The following is a 13,533-nucleotide window of genomic DNA, read 5'->3' on the forward strand; positions in this document are numbered from 1 at the left end:
TACCATGGGGCGTCCTTCTTGACCCATGTGTGTAGAATCTCGCCGTCTCCAATTGTCCCTAACCGCTTCACCCTGTTGTTTCCGGGATTGCTGTGGGCGGGAGCAAGGCTGACATCATCACCTCACCCAGCGTGAGGCTTTTTATAACCCCTACACCGCCGAAGTCCCGAACAGCCAGGGGGACTCTGATGATTCCGGTACCCCGGAGAAATATATATATATATATGTATGTGTATATATATATATTCCGCTCTGATTCCTTCGATATAGAACAAATCGCTCGAGCCCAGAAGTTCCTTTTGCAGCGTGAAATTTATTTAAACGTACAAGCAAATAACATGCCCGATGCGTTTCAGTGCCGAGCACCTTGGTCACGGTTCAAAGAGCTGTTCAAAACATCGCTTTACATATAGTGCAAAAAGAAATCATAAAAAGTGAAGTAGGACTACTTGTCACTATCTCCTGACTTTGGCAGCCATTTTGTAATGGTTGCTTGCAAACAATATGACAATGGTATAAGTAAAGAAGTTTCAATAAAGTTATTTAAAAAACGTATTACAACTTATATAACCAGCGTTGCTCTATACAGTGCAATCATTATTCCGGCTTGATAAACATCAGATAATCCCATGAATAGAAAATGTATTTCTGCCACAGTATTCAGATTTAAAGACACTGCATATCGATAAATCATTTTTTTTAACATTTATGTCAATACAGCCCAAGTGAGCTCTCTCAGAGAATGATGTTTAATTATTGCCATTAAGTCAATATAACATGATAACTTCACGTAAAATCCATAGCACACAATTCTGCCCAATGGGCTCGTGATCATTGCAGAAATCATTCTACATTAGTTTTCTGTGCATTTTCTTGACCATTGTCGATATATTTTAAAGTGCCAGTTCTTCGCCTAAGCTTTTGACAATTTTGTCTCCTACAAAATAATAATGATAAAATGCAATCAATGTACATAAAATTGTTAAAAACATAGCTTCAATCTTTTTAGATGTATATACACTGCAGATTATTGTCGTTTACAAAGTCAACAATCTTATCATATTCAATTAAGAACTATCCCAAATGGACCCACATCTCCTCATCTTTGTTTAGACCTCTTGGGTATCCCGTGTCATATTTGATGATAATCTTGGACTCAAGACGTCTCAATTCTTTTACACGATTGCCTCCTCGTTCAGATTTTGGGACTCTAGCTAATGCACAGTACTGCAAAAGACTTACATTTTGTCCATGTGCTTCTTTAAAGTGCCGCGCCACGGGATATTGTCTATCATCATTGATGATCGCTCTAGTGTGTTGTAATATTCTTTTTTGACTGGATGTATAGTGCTTCCTATATATACCAGCGGGCAAGGGCAACTTAAGGCATAAATACAATGGTCTGATTTACATGTGAGGTGTTGAGTTATAATGAACGGGTCCTGATTTTCAGATAGAATCATCTCCTTACGTTTAGGGCTGGTTTTACAGGCCTTACACGATTGGCAAGGAAAAAAACCAGAAGGAATCAGAGCGGAATTTACAAGGGGGTCGCGACCCCGCTCAGAGCCCGCTGCCATCAAGAGGCAAACGAGACCCGCGATTGCAGTTGTTGTGTATATATATATGTATGTATATATATATATATATATATATATATATATTCAAACAGAAGGTGTGCCCCCGGTGAGAACGCATTTGAGAAGCAGAGGAATCCTGTCATTTGCCACAGCATTCTTTATTATTGATTACAGGACATCATTGTGCTTTCGAAATTTCAGTAGGGGGGTTACTGCAAAAACAACAATGATGGACAGAATGTGGATCAATGTCACACATTCACCCCAGTCAAAAGATCTGGGCCCAAATCCATCGTTTTTCCACTCCACACCACCCTGGGTTAGACAATGGCGATATGCAAATCAGCTCTGACCCTGTTGCCCCATGGGAACAGTCCAGTCCGAACTACAAAAGCCATGTCCTTCCCAGAACGGAAACAAGCATCCGAGGACCGGCCCGGTTTCGAGGTAACACCTCTCATCAGCCCGGCTAGCTTGCCTCCAGTGGTGTGGAGTGCCTGGGACTCACGTCTGAGCATCCCCAGTACACTTAGAGCGGTTACTGCAAAAACAACAATGATGGACAGAATGTGGATCAATGTCACACATTCACCCCAGTCAAAAGATCTGGGCCCAAATCCATCGTTTTTCCACTCCACACCACCCTGGGTTAGACAATGGCGATATGCAAATCAGCTCTGACCCTGTTGCCCCATGGGAACAGTCCAGTCCGAACTACAAAAGCCATGTCCTTCCCAGAACGGAAACAAGCATCCGAGGACCGGCCCGGTTTCGAGGTAACACCTCTCATCAGCCCGGCTAGCTTGCCTCCAGTGGTGTGGAGTGCCTGGGACTCACGTCTGAGCATCCCCAGTACACTTAGAGCGGTTACTGCAAAAACAACAATGATGGACAGAATGTGGATCAATGTCACACATTCACCCCAGTCAAAAGATCTGGGCCCAAATCCATCGTTTTTCCACTCCACACCACCCTGGGTTAGACAATGGCGATATGCAAATCAGCTCTGACCCTGTTGCCCCATGGGAACAGTCCAGTCCGAACTACAAAAGCCATGTCCTTCCCAGAACGGAAACAAGCATACGAGGACCGGCCCGGTTTCGAGGTAACACCTCTCATCAGCCCGGCTAGCTTGCCTCCAGTGGTGTGGAGTGCCTGGGACTCACGTCTGAGCATCCCCAGTACACTTAGAGCGGTTACTGCAAAAACAACAATGATGGACAGAATGTGGATCAATGTCACACATTCACCCCAGTCAAAAGATCTGGGCCCAAATCCATCGTTTTTCCACTCCACACCACCCTGGGTTAGACAATGGCGATATGCAAATCAGCTCTGACCCTGTTGCCCCATGGGAACAGTCCAGTCCGAACTACAAAAGCCATGTCCTTCCCAGAACGGAAACAAGCATCCGAGGACCGGCCCGGTTTCGAGGTAACACCTCTCATCAGCCCGGCTAGCTTGCCTCCAGTGGTGTGGAGTGCCTGGGACTCACGTCTGAGCATCCCCAGTACACTTAGAGCGGTTACTGCAAAAACAACAATGATGGACAGAATGTGGATCAATGTCACACATTCACCCCAGTCAAAAGATCTGGGCCCAAATCCATCGTTTTTCCACTCCACACCACCCTGGGTTAGACAATGGCGATATGCAAATCAGCTCTGACCCTGTTGCCCCATGGGAACAGTCCAGTCCGAATTACAAAAGCCATGTCCTTCCCAGAACGGAAACAAGCATCCGAGGACCGGCCCGGTTTCGAGGTAACACCTCTCATCAGCCCGGCTAGCTTGCCTCCAGTGGTGTGGAGTGCCTGGGACTCACGTCTGAGCATCCCCAGTACACTTAGAGCGGTTACTGCAAAAACAACAATGATGGACAGAATGTGGATCAATGTCACACATTCACCCCAGTCAAAAGATCTGGGCCCAAATCCATCGTTTTTCCACTCCACACCACCCTGGGTTAGACAATGGCGATATGCAAATCAGCTCTGACCCTGTTGCCCCATGGGAACAGTCCAGTCCGAACTACAAAAGCCATGTCCTTCCCAGAACGGAAACAAGCATCCGAGGACCGGCCCGGTTTCGAGGTAACACCTCTCATCAGCCCGGCTAGCTTGCCTCCAGTGGTGTGGAGTGCCTGGGACTCACGTCTGAGCATCCCCAGTACACTTAGAGCGGTTACTGCAAAAACAACAATGATGGACAGAATGTGGATCAATGTCACACATTCACCCCAGTCAAAAGATCTGGGCCCAAATCCATCGTTTTTCCACTCCACACCACCCTGGGTTAGACAATGGCGATATGCAAATCAGCTCTGACCCTGTTGCCCCATGGGAACAGTCCAGTCCGAACTACAAAAGCCATGTCCTTCCCAGAACGGAAACAAGCATCCGAGGACCGGCCCGGTTTCGAGGTAACACCTCTCATCAGCCCGGCTAGCTTGCCTCCAGTGGTGTGGAGTGCCTGGGACTCACGTCTGAGCATCCCCAGTACACTTAAAGCGGTTACTGCAAAAACAACAATGATGGACAGAATGTGGATCAATGTCACACATTCACCCCAGTCAAAAGATCTGGGCCCAAATCCATCGTTTTTCCACTCCACACCACCCTGGGTTAGACAATGGCGATATGCAAATCAGCTCTGACCCTGTTGCCCCATGGGAACAGTCCAGTCCGAACTACAAAAGCCATGTCCTTCCCAGAACGGAAACAAGCATCCGAGGACCGGCCCGGTTTCGAGGTAACACCTCTCATCAGCCCGGCTAGCTTGCCTCCAGTGGTGTGGAGTGCCTGGGACTCACGTCTGAGCATCCCCAGTACACTTAGAGCGGTTACTGCAAAAACAACAATGATGGACAGAATGTGGATCAATGTCACACATTCACCCCAGTCAAAAGATCTGGGCCCAAATCCATCGTTTTTCCACTCCACACCACCCTGGGTTAGACAATGGCAATGGTTTTTTTGCAATTGCCGCCCTAAGTGCGCTGGGGATGCCCAGACGTGGGTCCCAGGCACTCCACACCACTTGGAGTCAAGCTAGCCGGGCTGAAGAGAGGTGTTACCTCGAAACCGGTCCGGTCCTCGGATGCTTGATTCCGGTCTGGGAAAGATATGGCTGTTGTAGTTCGGACTGGACTGTTCCCATGGGGCAACAGGGTCAGAGCTGATTTGCATAAAGCCATTATCTGACCCAGGGTGGTGTGGAGTGCAAAAAAACGATGGATTTGGGCCCAGATCTTTTGACTGGGGGAGTGTGTGACATTGATCCACATTCAGTCCATCACTTGTTGTTTTTTGCAATTGCCGCCCTAAGTGCGCTGGGGATGCCCAGACGTGGGTCCCAGGCACTCCACACCACTTGGAGTCAAGCTAGCCGGGCTGAAGAGAGGTGTTACCTCGAAACCGGTCCGGTCCTCGGATGCTTGATTCCGGTCTGGGAAAGATATGGCTGTTGTAGTTCGGACTGGACTGTTCCCATGGGGCAACAGGGTCAGAGCTGATTTGCATAAAGCCATTATCTGACCCAGGGTGGTGTGGAGTGCAAAAAAACGATGGATTTGGGCCCAGATCTTTTGACTGGGGGAGTGTGTGACATTGATCCACATTCAGTCCATCACTTGTTGTTTTTTGCAATTGCCGCCCTAAGTGCGCTGGGGATGCCCAGACGTGGGTCCCAGGCACTCCACACCACTTGGAGTCAAGCTAGCCGGGCTGAAGAGAGGTGTTACCTCGAAACCGGTCCGGTCCTCGGATGCTTGATTCCGGTCTGGGAAAGATATGGCTGTTGTAGTTCGGACTGGACTGTTCCCATGGGGCAACAGGGTCAGAGCTGATTTGCATAAAGCCATTATCTGACCCAGGGTGGTGTGGAGTGCAAAAAAACGATGGATTTGGGCCCAGATCTTTTGACTGGGGGAGTGTGTGACATTGATCCACATTCAGTCCATCACTTGTTGTTTTTTGCAATTGCCGCCCTAAGTGCGCTGGGGATGCCCAGACGTGGGTCCCAGGCACTCCACACCACTTGGAGTCAAGCTAGCCGGGCTGAAGAGAGGTGTTACCTCGAAACCGGTCCGGTCCTCGGATGCTTGATTCCGGTCTGGGAAAGATATGGCTGTTGTAGTTCGGACTGGACTGTTCCCATGGGGCAACAGGGTCAGAGCTGATTTGCATAAAGCCATTATCTGACCCAGGGTGGTGTGGAGTGCAAAAAAACGATGGATTTGGGCCCAGATCTTTTGACTGGGGGAGTGTGTGACATTGATCCACATTCAGTCCATCACTTGTTGTTTTTTGCAATTGCCGCCCTAAGTGCGCTGGGGATGCCCAGACGTGGGTCCCAGGCACTCCACACCACTTGGAGTCAAGCTAGCCGGGCTGAAGAGAGGTGTTACCTCGAAACCGGTCCGGTCCTCGGATGCTTGATTCCGGTCTGGGAAAGATATGGCTGTTGTAGTTCGGACTGGACTGTTCCCATGGGGCAACAGGGTCAGAGCTGATTTGCATAAAGCCATTATCTGACCCAGGGTGGTGTGGAGTGCAAAAAAACGATGGATTTGGGCCCAGATCTTTTGACTGGGGGAGTGTGTGACATTGATCCACATTCAGTCCATCACTTGTTGTTTTTTGCAATTGCCGCCCTAAGTGCGCTGGGGATGCCCAGACGTGGGTCCCAGGCACTCCACACCACTTGGAGTCAAGCTAGCCGGGCTGAAGAGAGGTGTTACCTCGAAACCGGTCCGGTCCTCGGATGCTTGATTCCGGTCTGGGAAAGATATGGCTGTTGTAGTTCGGACTGGACTGTTCCCATGGGGCAACAGGGTCAGAGCTGATTTGCATAAAGCCATTATCTGACCCAGGGTGGTGTGGAGTGCAAAAAAACGATGGATTTGGGCCCAGATCTTTTGATTGGGGGAGTGTGTGACATTGATCCACATTCAGTCCATCACTTGTTGTTTTTTGCAATTGCCGCCCTAAGTGCGCTGGGGATGCCCAGACGTGGGTCCCAGGCACTCCACACCACTTGGAGTCAAGCTAGCCGGGCTGAAGAGAGGTGTTACCTCGAAACCGGTCCGGTCCTCGGATGCTTGATTCCGGTCTGGGAAAGATATGGCTGTTGTAGTTCGGACTGGACTGTTCCCATGGGGCAACAGGGTCAGAGCTGATTTGCATAAAGCCATTATCTGACCCAGGGTGGTGTGGAGTGCAAAAAAACGATGGATTTGGGCCCAGATCTTTTGACTGGGGGAGTGTGTGACATTGATCCACATTCAGTCCATCACTTGTTGTTTTTTGCAATTGCCGCCCTAAGTGCGCTGGGGATGCCCAGACGTGGGTCCCAGGCACTCCACACCACTTGGAGTCAAGCTAGCCGGGCTGAAGAGAGGTGTTACCTCGAAACCGGTCCGGTCCTCGGATGCTTGATTCCGGTATGGGAAAGATATGGCTGTTGTAGTTCGGACTGGACTGTTCCCATGGGGCAACAGGGTCAGAGCTGATTTGCATAAAGCCATTATCTGACCCAGGGTGGTGTGGAGTGCAAAAAAACGATGGATTTGGGCCCAGATCTTTTGACTGGGGGAGTGTGTGACATTGATCCACATTCAGTCCATCACTTGTTGTTTTTTGCAATTGCCGCCCTAAGTGCGCTGGGGATGCCCAGACGTGGGTCCCAGGCACTCCACACCACTTGGAGTCAAGCTAGCCGGGCTGAAGAGAGGTGTTACCTCGAAACCGGTCCGGTCCTCGGATGCTTGATTCCGGTCTGGGAAAGATATGGCTGTTGTAGTTCGGACTGGACTGTTCCCATGGGGCAACAGGGTCAGAGCTGATTTGCATAAAGCCATTATCTGACCCAGGGTGGTGTGGAGTGCAAAAAAACGATGGATTTGGGCCCAGATCTTTTGACTGGGGGAGTGTGTGACATTGATCCACATTCAGTCCATCACTTGTTGTTTTTTGCAATTGCCGCCCTAAGTGCGCTGGGGATGCCCAGACGTGGGTCCCAGGCACTCCACACCACTTGGAGTCAAGCTAGCCGGGCTGAAGAGAGGTGTTACCTCGAAACCGGTCCGGTCCTCGGATGCTTGATTCCGGTCTGGGAAAGATATGGCTGTTGTAGTTCAGACTGGACTGTTCCCATGGGGCAACAGGGTCAGAGCTGATTTGCATAAAGCCATTATCTGACCCAGGGTGGTGTGGAGTGCAAAAAAACGATGGATTTGGGCCCAGATCTTTTGACTGGGGGAGTGTGTGACATTGATCCACATTCAGTCCATCACTTGTTGTTTTTTTCGAAATTTCAGTAGCCCCACGCGTTTCATCGCTCTTGCGCCTTGATCATGGGCAACAAGCGATGTCAGGAAGTGGAAAAAGCTGTGGAAAAAGCAGGAAACAAATCACTTAATTTTTAAAGAGTTCCCAGATGACACACCCCCTGGTGGGAGATTCCATTTGAGTTCTGGGACTCGTAGTTTTTGTGCTTTAGATAATTAAATCCTCCGGTGGCAAATGACAGGATTCGTCTGATATATGGTGTGAATTTGTGATCAAGACAGTGTTTCACTGTCGAAACGCCTAATGCTGGGCATTTGCCACAATATATGAAAGCGGATAACTTTGCAATAAACGCACTTTAAGCAACCAAAGCACGCTGTGGTCCGTACCTGATTCTTGCCAGGACGGTGGCAATACAGGAGCGATAATATATATATATATATATATATATATATATATATATATATATATATATATATATCTATCAAAAAATCTTTGCACTCAGCAGCCGCTGCGCAGCGCCATGTTCCAGCCTCTTTCGGCAGCGGTTCGTGTAAGGTGGCGAACCTTCCCCCCTACGGGAATATTTATTAACATGCTGTGAGGTTAGCACTGAGGGCGAATTGTAACCATATAATATACAGTTGGGGATGATGGTGATGCCAGATTGTTACTACTATGTCCTGTGATGATCGAGCCAGATGATATGTTGCAGGCGGACTGCCCTCAGTGATATTGTATTGCATGTGGTACTCTACTCCCTACTGGAATCACTGTACTCTCTGGCCTTGTTTTGTTAAAATTAATTGAATGATACTCACTTGGTATATGCGGATTTGCTATGGACAAGCTATGTTTGTGTTGTATGATCAATGAAAAGTTGATAAATAAATTTAGGAAAAAAAAGGTGGCGAACCTTCAAAATCAAGTCAGGAAACCTTCACTTTTCGGCGGCAGTAAGACACGAACACAATTCTTTCCAGGTAGCCTTTTAATATTGCAGATTAAAGGCGATCTTCACCCTACACGTTTCGGGTAATAACCCTTGTTCACGAGTGTTTGTGTAACTATGGTGACAGGTTGAAATAATCATGTGACAGCTTGTGCACAAAACAATATAGAAAACAGACTTCTGCTGTTGTGTATAACGAAAAAACATAGATTTCATAAACACATGTTTAAGTTGCAGTTCGTTAAATTACATTAGTGCAGCTTCATAATAAATAAGTGAGATTTCTTACAGCTGATTGGTATGAGGTTTAACAGAAAATATTAATGAAATGATTTACACGGCCTCCTCAGATCGGAGTTCTACTTTGCTGTGTATTATGCCCCAGTGGGCCTTGTAACATACCCATATGTCTTCAAATTTTTGACATTGCTTGGCAAAGAGTTATCTCGCCCCAGTGGGTTCACTCCTTTCAATAAAAATCACAGCGTTCTGCCCCAGTGGGCCATGTGACACAAACTTATGTCCTCGAACTCTCATAGGAATCCCCCAAACCAAAAAACAGTTATGTCACATGTTTTTTCGTTATACACAACAGCGGAAGTCTGTTTTCTATATTGTTTTGTGCACAAGCTGTCACATGATTATTTAAACCTGTCACCATAGTTACACAAACACTCGTGAACAAGGGTTATTACCCGAAACGTGTAGAGTGAAGATCGCCTTTAATCTGCAAAATTAAAAGGCTACCTGGAAAGAATTGTGTTCGTGTCTTACTGCCGCCGAACAGCGAAGGTTTCCTGACTTGATATATATATATATAATATATATATATATATATATATATATATATATATATATATATATATATATAAATATAGTGTGAAGTTGTTTCTCTGGCTATTGTTCCTTCTCAATTGACCTTTCTCAATGTCTTATTCTCAGTCCGAAGACTCTGTAGTTCATATGAGTTCACTGAGTAAAGTTGACTGAGCTTCACTGCATTGTTCAAGAGTTCTACCGTTTTTTCACAAGGTGTGTCTTACACTCAGTCGGAAGACTCTGCAATTCATACAAGTTCACAGTGTGTAGTTTACTAAGCTTCACTGTATCGTTCAAAAGTTCCCCAGTTTATTCTCAATGTGAGGCACCAAGCCACTACTCACCAACTCAAGAGTCAGCTTGACTGACTGGAATTTTACGAGACACTACTCATGACCATAAACGTTAGATTGACTCAGCTCTGACGTTATAATTCTGCTCAGGATGAAGACTCTAGTTTTCAATAGTTACTCTGACAGGAAATCTTTTCCTCATGCGTACTGGAGAAACATTGCTGGATGCTCCGAGGGCTTCCGTTGAAGTGCGGGGTGCTTTGCGCACACACGCGCCAACTCTTGTTTCTGTCCCAGCTACTAGACCACGCTAACATTAGTTTCTCCACCATGGTTTCTTACGAGGCTTTCCTTGTTCACTCTTCAGGAAAACACAGAACTGAAGCTTGCTGCATAGGCAAATTATTTTCCTGAAAGGATATCGTCGTGCAAGAAGGTATCTAGCCCTTTGTTATCTTCTGTCAGTGGTGATGATTTTACAGTCTACCGAATTCCTGACAGTACCCCTCTCAAAAAACTGTCCCTCATCTTAGGTTTGTTTAGATAGGATACGTTTTATGAAAAACTAGTACTAGTTTTTGGGCATGTACATTTGAACTAGGTTCCAATGATCTTTCATCTGGACCAAAGCCCTTCCAGTCAATTAGTTAAAATAGGTTCCTTTTTTTAAATTTAGATTCTAGAATCTGATGTACTTCAAACTCCTCTGCAGAGTTACTAAGACTGAAGCCCGGGGAGTATTACATTTTAAGACAGGAGGGCTTTTGTTTATCAATGAGACATGAAAAACAGGGAGTATCTTTAGATAGGAAGGCAATTTAATTTTCACAGCCACCTGAATTTATCATTCGATCCACTTTAAAAGGACCCACAAATCTTGGCTGGAATTTGCGATTTTCTTTCAAATGTAAATGGCGAGTGGAGAGCCAAACCTTGTCTCCTCTTTTAAGAGTGGGGCTTTCTCTTCTCTTTTTATCGGACTGACTTTTGTAGGATTGATTCCTATTGCTAAGTTCTCTCTAGCTTTTAAGTATGACTTTAGTACTTCCCTCACAAATTCTTTAGCTGCTGGAACGGTCTCTTATTCTTGTCCCATTATTAAATTTGAATGTCTACCAAAGTTTAGATAAAAAGGGGTGAAACCTGTGGAGCTATGTGTAGCATTATCACAGGCAAATTCTGCAGCCCACGCTAAGTCAATCCATTCTTTTCCCTGACCCAAAAGATAAAGTTGTAAGTACTGTTCAAACTCTTGATTGCCTCCCTCAGTTTGCTCATCTGTCTCTGGGTGATAGCTGGTTGAAAAACAAGAGTCAATTCCCAAGCTTTTAGTGAAGGCCTTCCAGAAATGGGAGACAAACTGGGAGCCCTGATCAGAAATCAAAATGTTGGGACTTCCATGTACTCTCACTATGTGATGTGTAAACAATCTTGCTACTTGAGATGCACTAGGAACCCTTTTCAAGGGAAGAAAATTAGCCATCTTGGAGAAGGTGTCTACAAATACCATGACCGTATTATGACCTTGGCTAGGAGGTAGGTCCACTCTAAGATCCATGGAAACTGTGTGCCATGGGTGTGGTGCAGTTGGTAAAGGTAACAACAACCCATGTGGTGCAGATTGATGTGGCTTTCCCTTTAAACATATCTCACAAGTTGACACATAATGTCTTATCTGAGCCTCCATTTTAGGCCACCAAAAGTCACTTTTAAATAATTCTTACATTTTCTGGATTATTTTAAGACCAGCCAGTTGGTCATCTTGACAACCTTGCAGAACCTTTTCACGCAAGGCAGTGATTGTTACATACAATTTTCCTTAATGATAGGGCAGACCATCTTTAATTTCTCTCCCAGGAACTTCTTTTGACCAGTTCAATATTTATTTTCTTGTTAGGTTCCCTTGAATTTCAGCAGATAGGTGAGCGTAGTGAAATGCTAATGCAAGTTTTTCCCTTGGGATTATTGGCTTCTCCTCGGGGATTGACTCTGAGAACTCTGCATCAATTCTGGATAAGGCATCTGCTTTTCCATTTGTTACCCCTGGTCGATATGTGATTACAAAATAAAATTTTGCAAAATACAGTGATCAGCACAATTGTGTTGCCGACAGAGTTTGTGCAGATTTTAAGAATTTCGGTGTTTAGTGTAGACTGTCACTTTTTGTGGTGCACCCAATAAATAATGTCTCCATTCAAGAAAAGCTTCTTTGACAGCCAATAGTTCTTTATTGGCTACGTAATAATTTATTTCAGGGAGAGTAAGCTTTGCCGAATAAAACGCCACTGGGTGCAATTGTCTGGTGCTGACATGTCTCTGGGATCTGCTTCCATGTAATGAGGCTCATCAGGATTCAGATGTAATAAAATTAGAGCTGATATGAAAGAGTTCTTAAGGAATTGAAAGGCTAAATCTGAATCTTGGGCCCATTCAAACTTGAATCCTTTCTTCAGCAGACGAGTGATGGGACTAATCTTTTGGAAGAAATTGGAAATGAATCTTTGGTAGAAATTTGCAAATCCCAGGAAACTTTGGATTTCTTTTACACTTCTTGGGGAGGCCAATTTTGAACTGCTTTCACCTTGGCAGGATCAATGCAAATTCCATTTGGTGATAAAATGAACCCCAAGAACTCCACGTGCTTCACATGAAAAGCACATTTCTCCAATATCACATATAAGATTGTGTTAAAATAATTTCTTTAAAATTGATCTAATATGGGATACATGTTCTTTATCGCTCTAAGAGAAAATCAGGATGTCATCAATGTACACCACAGCTATTCTATCCAAAAACTCCTACAATACATAATTCACGAAGTGCTAAAACACAGCTGGAGCATTACAAAGCTCATAGGGCATCACTTGGTATTCAAATAGTCCAAACCGCGTCCAAAATGCAGTTTTCCACTCATGACGCTGGGCTACCTGAATTAAATGATATGCTCCTCTTAGGTCCAATTTTGTATGCATCTTGGCATCCTTTACTTGGTCTAAGAGCACATACACTAAGGGGAGTGGATAACGATTTTTGATGGTCACTTGGTTAATCGCTCTATAGTCAATGCAAGTGCGGAGATCTTCAGTCTTCTAAGGGATGAAAAACAAAGGTGAAGAGACTGGAGACTGAGAAGGGCATATAAACCCATTGGCCAAATATTCACCCAGATATTCCTTTAAATATTGATTCTCCGCTGCATTTAGGGCATATGTATGACTGCAAGGTAAGACTGCTCCTGGTTCCAGATCTATGTTATGATTGTATGGTCTGTGGGGTGGTAATTTCTCTGCTTTCTTCTTATCAAACACTCTGGCCAAGTCTTGGTATTCATTCAGAATTTCCTTTGTCTCCAAGGTACAGATGGTTGCTGGCATGGTGGTCAAACAGACTGGAGAAGACTATCTTGGATTTTCTGCATGTTTCCAAAACAATTTTCTTTGCAATGTGCGGAATCCATTATCACTGTTCTTTGACTCCAATCAATTCTTGGTTTATGCTCTGTGAGCTAAGGCAAGCCCAAAATCAATTGGAATTGTGATGCATCAATGAGATTAAAGATAATTTGTTCTTAATGACCGTTTACTCCTTTCAGAAAAATAG

At 45.3% G+C, this 13,533-nt stretch overlaps 1 long non-coding RNA gene across 5 annotated transcripts in view; it reads left to right on the plus strand.

Annotated features, from left to right (window-relative positions):
• Positions 1-13,533, plus strand: part of LOC144825091 (uncharacterized) — a 1,621,997-nt gene that overhangs the window by 794,829 nt on the left and 813,635 nt on the right. For 2 of the 5 annotated variants that reach the window (XR_013609281.1, XR_013609269.1), the window contains one exon: positions 13,288-13,479. The exons of the other annotated variants lie outside the window; for them this stretch is intronic. This is a non-coding gene — a long non-coding RNA (uncharacterized LOC144825091). Of the gene's footprint in view, positions 1-13,287; positions 13,480-13,533 lie in introns of those variants that run through there. 5 annotated transcript variants of the gene reach the window in all.

This window comes from Lissotriton helveticus, chromosome 1_1 (genome assembly GCF_964261635.1).
Source record: "Lissotriton helveticus chromosome 1_1, aLisHel1.1, whole genome shotgun sequence".
NCBI classification, from domain to species: domain Eukaryota; kingdom Metazoa; phylum Chordata; class Amphibia; order Caudata; family Salamandridae; genus Lissotriton; species Lissotriton helveticus.